We start from the raw sequence: 7,996 nt of genomic DNA on the forward strand, positions 1-7,996 counted from the left end.
CTTTATCCAGTCTATCACTGATGGGCATTTGGGTTGATTCCATGTCTTTGTTATTGTGGATAGTGCTACAATGTGTGTCATATGTATTGTAAAGACACGTGAACATATGTGTGCACGTGTCTTTACAATAGAGTGATTTATATTCCTTTGGGTATATACCCAGTAATGAGATTGTTGGGTTGAATGGTGTTTCCGTCTTTAGGTCTTTGAGGAATCACCACACTGTCTTCCACAATGGCTGAACTAATTTACACTCCCATACACCCTTCCAAGACTGAACCAGAAATAAATTGAATCCCTGAACATACCAATAACAAGTTCTGAAATTGAGGCTGTAATTCACAGATGCCATCAAGTTGAATCCTCCCTTGGCCATTTTGTATGCCCACCAACCAAAAAAAGTTCAGGACCAGATGAATTCGCAGCTGAATTCTACCAGATGTACAAAGAAGGGCTGATACCAGTCCTACTGAAAATATTCCAAAACTGAAAAAGAAAGACTTCTCTCTAACTTATTCTATAAGGCCAGCATTATCCTTATAAGCAAAACCTGGCAGTTATATAACAAAAAATGATAATTCAGGCCAATATCCTTAATGAACATCAATGCAAAAGTCCTCCGCAAAATACTGGCAAACTGAATCCAGCAGCACAAGAAAAAGCTTATCCATCATGATCAAGTAGGCATCATCCCCGGGATGCAAATATGCAAATCAATAAATGTGATTCGTCACGTAACAGAACCAAAGACAAAAAGACACAGATTATCTCAATTGATGCAGAGAAGGCTTTCAATAAAAATCAAAATCCATGCTAAAATCCATTAATAAACTGGGTATTGAAAGAACATACCTCAAAACAATAAGAGCCATCTGAGTCTGTTCTGACTCGCAGCAGCCGTCCCCTTCTGCATGGTCATGCCAAGCCAGCGCCTGGGCCTGGAACCTGGTCACAGTCTCTCAGCTTCGCCCACCGCCTCCTGAACATGGAACCCCGCAAAGTGAACAAGCTTCGGGCCTTTGTGAAAATGTGTAAGCAGGATCCGAGCGTTCTCCACACCGAGGAAATGTGCTTCCTGAGGGAGTGGGTGGAGAGTATGGGAGGTAAAGTACCACCTGCTACTCAGAAAGCTAAATCAGAAGAAAATACCAAAAAAGAAAAACCTGATGGTAAGAAAGTGGAGGAAGACTTAAAGGCAGACAAACCATCAATTGAGTAAAGTGATCTAGAAATTGATAATGAAGGTGTGATTGAACCAGACACTGATGCCCCTCAAGAAATGGGAGATGAAAATGCAGAGATAACAGAGGATATAATGGATCAGGCAAATGATAAGAAAGTGGCTGCTATTGAAGCCCTAAATGATGGTGAACTGCAGAAAGCCACTGACTAATTCACTGATGCCATCAAGCTGAATCCTCCCTTGGCCATTTTGTATGCCAAGAGGGCCAGTGTCTTTGTCAAATTACAGCAGCCAAATGCTGCCATCCGAGACTGTGACAGAGCCATTGAAATAAATCCTGATTCAGCTCAGCCTTGCAAATGGTGAGGGAAAGCACACAGGCTTCTAGGCCACTGGGAAGAAGGAGCCCATCATCTTGCCCTTGGCTGTAAATTGGATTATGAGGAAGATGCTGGTGCAATGCTGAAAGAAGTTCAACCTAGGGCAGAGAAAATTGCAGAACATCGGAGAAAGTATAAGCAAAAATGTGAAGAGCGAGAGATCAAAGAAAGAATAGAAAGAGTTAAGAAGGCACGAGAAGAGCATGAGAGAGCCCAGAGGGAGGAAGAAGCCAGACGACAGTCAGGAGCCCAGTATGGTTCTTTTCCAGGTGGCTTTCCTAGGGGAATGTCTGGTAATTTTCCTGGAAGAATGCCTGGAATGGGAGGGGGCATACCTGGAACGGCTGGATTGCCTGGACTCAATGAAATTCTTAGTGATCCAGAGGTTCTTTCAGCCATGCAGGATCCAGAAGTTATGGTGGCCTTCCAGGATGTGGCTCAGAACGCAGCAAATATGTCAAAATACTAGAGCAACCCAAAGGTTATGAATCTTATCAGTAAATTGTCAGCCAAATTTGGAGGTCAAGCATAATGCCCTTCTGATAAATAAAGCCCTTGCTGAAGGAAAAGCAACCTAGATCACCTTATGGATGTCGCAATAATACAAACCAGTGTACCTCTGACCTTCTCATCAAGAGAGCCGGGGTGCTTTGAAGATAATCCCTATCCCTCTCCTTGAAATGCAGCTGAAGCATTTTACAGTGGTTTACCATTAGGGTATTCATTCAGATAATGTTTTCCTACTAGGAATTACAAACTTCAAACACCTGTTAAACCTTAAAAATATTTAAAATAAATTTAAAGCATCTGTTAATTTTTATATTCTTCTTTACTAATCATTTTGGATTTTTTCTTTGAATTATTGGGCAGGGAAGACACGTATGTATGAAATATTATTGCTCTAATTTGAGTGAAATAAAAGTGTTTTAGTACAAGGCAAACATAACTCATTTGAGGATAAAGTTTTTGTTGGATATGTGGTTCCTGAAGTATCTTGATTTGTCTTTTTAAATGCTTTATCTTTTTCTTTAAAGATTTATATCAATAAAACTAGTTGGGACCACCAGCATTTCAGTAGGACCTGGGTAGGAACTGGAGGTACTTGGCAGGGCAGCAGCAATCTTGCTGTGTTTTAGATAACATGCATCATTGGGCAGGTTGCCCTTAAATCTTACACGGTGGTGAAGGGATGATTTTTTTGTAATCCTGCAGTAGAGTTGGAGTACTTAGTTCTGTTCTTGTCCAGTATATCTAATAAATGTCTCATATTATTTCCACATAGGGGAAATAAGGGATTATTTTGCTTTGTATATTTCATTGCTTAAAATTATCTTTCCTAGTCAAAAAAATAAAAATGCCCAACTCTGTGTCTGCTTTCTGCTTGTTAAATATTTCTCCCTTACTTTTCTTGTGCTAAAGACAGGCTTTCTCAACCAGCATCATCACTGCTATCATCATTAATAGCATAATTTTAGAAGCATATTTAATGCTGAGTTTAATTCAATATGTAATATATATGGTAAATGTATTGTAATACCCACAATAACTGTAATTTCTTACTTGGCCATGAGAATGCTTTTTTAAGTGTTAGATTTCCACTCTGGCAAAATCTTGTCATATCGAAAGACGCTGGAAAGAGGGATTCCGTTTGGTGTTTGGTCTTCTACTTAGAAAATACCTAGTGCAGTTAGAGTTTATCTTGTAGTATTCATGTTTGTATTCTGAAGATAATAAGGTTTGAGTTAAATTGATCTATACAGAGGGGAACCAATTTTTTTGATCCAGTGTGAATTATAAATGAGATAATTCAGTTATTCATTGTGGCGTTGTTGAGACTGTAAAAGACCCATTGTCTTTGTATTCAGCTCATCCTTAAACAGTGTAACTATACCCCCACCTCTGTTTGATTTCTTTCCCTCCAATGATAAAGAAAATGATAAATTAAAAAAAAAAAACCATCTCTGACAAACCCTCAGCAAACATCAACACTGAATGGGCAAAAGCTGGAAGCATTCCCCTTGAATACTTGCACAAGACAAGGATGCCCTCTCTCGCCACTCCTATTCAACATAGTATTGGAAGTTCTGGTCAGGGCAATCAGGCAAGTGAAAGAAATAAAGGGCATTCAAATAGGAAGAGAGGAAGTCAAAGTATCCCTGTTTGTAGATGACATGATTCTATATCTAGAAAACCCCATCTCAACTCAGCCGCAAAACTTTTTGTTTGTTTGTTTGTTTTGTTGTTGTTTTGGTTTTTTTGTTTTGTTTTGTGAGACAGAGTCTTGCTCTGTCACCCAGGCTGGAGTGCAACGGCTCAATCTGTGCTCACTGCAACCTCCACCTCTAGGGCTCAAGCAATTCTCCTGTCTCAGTCTCCCAAGTAGCTGGGATTACAGGCACCCACCACCACGCCTGGCTAATTTTTGTAGTTTCAGTATAGATGGAGTTTCACCATGTCAGTCAGGGTGGTTTCAAACTGACCTCAAATGATCTGCCCCCCCGCCATCCCCCGGCTTCCCAAAGTGCTGGGATTACAAGTGTGAGCCACTGTGCCTGGCCAGCCCCAAAGCTTCTTAAGCTTATAAACAGCTTCAGGAAAGTCTCAAGATACAAAATTAATTTGCAAAAATCACTAGCATTCCAACCAACAATAGTCAAGACCAACATATACCAACAATAGTCAAGTTGAGTGCCAAATCATGAACGAATTCCCATTTACAATTGCCACAAAAAGAATAAAATACCTAAGAATATAGTTAACTAGGCAGTGAAAGATCTCTTTCATGAACTACAAAACATTGCTCAAAGAAATCAGAGATGACACAAATGGAAAAACATTCCATGCTCATAGACAAGAAAAATCAACATAGTTAAAACAGGCATACTGCCCAAAGCAATTTATAGATTCAATGCTATTCCCATTGAACTATCATTGACATTTTTCACAGAACTAGAAAAAACCTATTTTAAAGTTCATATGAAAGCAAAAAAGAGTCTGAATAGCCAAGGCAATTACAAAAAGGACAGAGCTGGAGGCATTGCTCTATCTGACTTCAAACTATACTACAGGGCTACAGTAATCAAAACAGCATGGTACTCATACAATAACAGATACATAATGGTACTGGTACATAACAGACCAATGGAACAGAATAGAGAACCCAGAAATAAGGCTTCACACCTACAATTATCTGATCTTCACAAAACCTGACAAAAACAAGCAATGGGGAAAGGATTCTCTATTCAGTAAATGGCATTGGGAGAACAGGCTAGCCATATAAGATTGAAAATGGACCCCTTCCTTACAACATATACAAAAATTAACTCAAGATGGATTAAAGACTTACATGTAAAACCCAAAAGTATAAAAATTCTGGAAGACAACTAAAGCAATACCATTCAGGACATAGGCATGGACAAAGATTTCATGACAAAGACACCAAAAGCATTTGCAATAAAAACAAAAATGGACAGTGGAATTTAATTAAACTAAAATGCTTCTGCACAGCAATAGAAACTATCAGCAGAGTAAACAGACAATCTACAGAACGGGAGAAAATTTTTACAAACTATGCATCTGACACAGGTCTAATATTCAGAATCTATAAGGAACTTAAACAAATTTATAAGAAAAAACCTAACAGCCCCATAAAAATTGGGCAAAGGACATGAACAGACACTTTCCAAAAGAATTAGATATTTTAAAAATAGCTCAATAAGTGTGTTAAAAACAAAAAAAAAATTCCTATTACACATGCACATATACGTACATGATTACATCATGAATGCATACTTTTGATTATATATGCAAATACTTTTAATCTCAGTGTAAGCAAAATTTTAAATCTATATGAAATAGGACTTGATTATTAGATTTTTTTCGTGCCTGGATGGCTCTCTAGCCATCTGGTATTAATGTTTCTTAAATCTTCAGTGGTCTTCCATGCAAACAAATATATACTTTTTAAAATCTTTTTTATTTTTATGGATTTAGGAGTACAAGTGAAGTTGTGTTACATAGATATATTGTTTACTGGGCTTTTAGTGTGCCTAACTATAAAAAAAGAAAAAATAATGTATCTTTTGCAGCAGCATGGTTGGAATGCGAGGCCATTATCCTTAGTGAAATCACTCAGAAAGAGAAAGGAAAAAAATCTCATATTCTCACTTAAAAATGGGAGCTAAACAATGAGTACATACATACTTACAGAGTAGAATAATAGACTTTGGAAACTGCAAAAGGTGGGACAATAGGAGGGGGTGCGGTATGAAATATGCTATTTGGTTATAGCACCCCAATCAAAGACAGTGATTCCAATGGAGACCAAAGGAACTCTTTCTGAAGCTGATTATAGTCTCAAATTGTGTGCTCATTGCCTGAGGATGTTTGGTTTGTGAAAATATATGGGCCTACACACTTAAAATTTGTCAATTTTATATCTATGTCTACATGAATACTTCTATAGAAAGTTTTAAAAACAATATGGAAAAAAGATAAAAATTAGTAGATATGCGTATGGCAATCCTCAGTCTGCCTTGATTCACAGCCTTGAAATAATCATTGCAGTCTTCCAGAAATGAGAAACTTGAGTGCCCTTTAGGTCTGAGAAAAAAAATAAAGGCAGTTTGACTTGCCTTTATTTTAATTTTTATTTATTTATTTATTTATTTATTTATAGCTAAGAGATGGGATCTGGGAGCAAAGCCACATAAGCACTCAAGTAACTTCTAACATCAAATCAAAAACCACTTTTGCTGAGCCACAGATAGACAGACAGGTAGAATCAAATAACACACAAAACTGAGGTAAAAGTCAAGGCAGCATGGACTGGAGTATGGCCAGAAAAGTTCTCATGTCCTCACTTCTGGGTAAGAGGTATAATCAGCTTGAAAAAATGGTGTCTTGCAACTGTTTCACGTCCTTCCTAGATATGGGAAGACAGCTGTGACCTCAAACAAGGCATTATCTGTAGAGAGTTTTGGGGTCTATTTAAATCTGTGCTTTCTTGGGCAATTTGCATAATCTCCTTCAGAAGGTGGAGAATGATGTGAACAGATGCTTTCACTTTTTAATTTTACCATTTTCTGAACTACTAAACCAATCTAATTATGCTTGAAAATTTACAGGCAAACTTTCATGTTTCACTGATTCACAATTTATTTCCCTTGATAATGCTAATTTTATAAAAATTTCACCTTTAGCAGTTGTGAAATTTTTGATGAATTAAAATTTGTGAGTTGGTGAATATTACAAATTTGCACTCTTCTAACAAAGAAAATTTAGCATGATTAAGATATTTTGTTTTAATATAAATCAAAATCACAATGAGATACTATCTCACAAAAGTCAGAATGTTGATTATTAAAAAGGCAAATAACAGATGCTGGTGAGGCTGCAGAGAAAAGGGAATACTTATACATTGTCGGTGGGAATGCAAACTACTTCAGCCACTGTGGAAGGCAGTTTGGAGATTTCTCAAAGAACTAAAATAGAACTACCATTCAACCCAGCAAGCCCACTACTGAGAATACACCCAAAGGAAAATAACTCAGTCGATTAAAAGGACACATGCACCCGCATGCTCATTGCCAGTGGATTGGATGAAGAAAATGTGGTACGTATGTACTTTAGAATACTTTGCAGCCATAAAATAAATGAAATTGTGTCCTTCACAGCAACAAGGATGCAGCTGGAGACCATTTCCAATGGTCTAAGCAACCTAATGCAAAAACAGAAAACCAAATAACACATGTTCTCACTTGTACATAGGAGCTAAACATTGAATACACATGAACATCAAGATGTGAATGATAGACACTGCGGACCTCTAAACAAAGGAGGAGGGCGGGGGCGCTGAAGAACCACCTGTTGGCTGCTATGCTTACAGCCTAGGTGACAGGATCGTTGAGACCCCAAGCCTCACTGTCATGCAATTCACTCATGCAACAAACCTGCACATGCACCCTTTGACCTATAATAAAAGTTGAATAATTTTTAAAGATTTTAATATTCATCTGAGGAAAAATATTGACATAATTTAGCCTAACATCTCTGCCGCCATATTGTAGGAATCAGAAAATCTGCCAGGCATTTTTGAACTTAAATTAAATGAGTTTGTATGGCTTTGGGCAACTTTTTTCCTTCTGAGTTAGCATTCGCTAAATTGTTTTCCTCAAAATCAAGGGGAAAAATGATCCGCTTAAATAAACTGGAGAAACAGTATGTTAAATAAAATAAGGATAAAGATTAATTGCTAGAAAACTTCAGAATCTTTGGCATGCTAGTTAGCAAAATGAACCTCTAGAATGCAACATGTCCCAAAATTATTTAAACACAGATTCCATTTTTATATAATACATATCACCATTTAGAGTTTTCTTTGTGGCGGAGGGAGGTAGTTTAAAAACATTGTTTTAGTACAAAACTTATGTTG

General features: G+C 37.4%; 1 pseudogene; it reads left to right on the forward strand.

Moving 5' to 3' along the window:
* Positions 1-748: 748 nt before the first annotated feature.
* Positions 749-2,789, forward strand: LOC101021912 (annotated as a pseudogene).
* The last annotated feature ends 5,207 nt before the right edge of the window (positions 2,790-7,996 follow it).

The sequence above is a fragment of the Papio anubis genome, chromosome 10 (genome assembly GCF_008728515.1).
Source record: "Papio anubis isolate 15944 chromosome 10, Panubis1.0, whole genome shotgun sequence".
NCBI classification, from domain to species: domain Eukaryota; kingdom Metazoa; phylum Chordata; class Mammalia; order Primates; family Cercopithecidae; genus Papio; species Papio anubis.